Below are 690 nucleotides of genomic sequence, written 5' to 3' on the forward strand. Positions count from 1 at the left end.
AGAGAAATGTTTAGATTAAAAGATATCACGATTTTCCGACGCCAGGACGTGATATCTTTCAAAATCGATAAAAAGCGAAATTACTCTGAAATGGTTGAGAATCGGACCATGGACAATATGAACTTTTTTGTTCATTTTAGGGTGAAGAATCTACTGGAGAAGTTTGTAGCACGAGTAGCAATTCACCCTGTATATATATACTCCTCTTGTGTATTCGTTAAATTTATTCATTTGAACCACGGTGTTTTACATTCTACGTTAATTTTACTGGTGAAGGGTTGACTTTTTGGAACTTCGACTACACCATAAGAAGCTTATTAAATGAAGAAGTTTTTATGATGTTTGGCACCCCTACTAATAGGTTTGTTAAAAGACAATTATTTATGGAAATTTATCGAAAGTTTTTCCTTTTTTTAAATTCTTCATTTTGGGTTGTATTAATAAACATACAGCGTCGTTTAACAAAATTAAAATAGCTCCTTCTTATAGAATAATTAATGCAGAATTGAAAGATGTGGGTAAAAATTGGAACAGATGCTCTGGACCTTGATATAATGCCAATTTATGGCTTAAGGTCGGGATTTTTTATTGGGGGGGGGGGCGAAACGTAAAAATTCATAACTTTTGACCGGATGGAGATAGAACAGTTCGGTTTTGCATTTCACTATATTTAGGATGTTCTATAACTCA

This window comes from Cimex lectularius, unplaced genomic scaffold (genome assembly GCF_000648675.2).
Source record: "Cimex lectularius strain Harlan isolate CLEC.00 unplaced genomic scaffold, Clec_2.1 scaffold3, whole genome shotgun sequence".
Lineage (NCBI taxonomy): Eukaryota > Metazoa > Arthropoda > Insecta > Hemiptera > Cimicidae > Cimex > Cimex lectularius.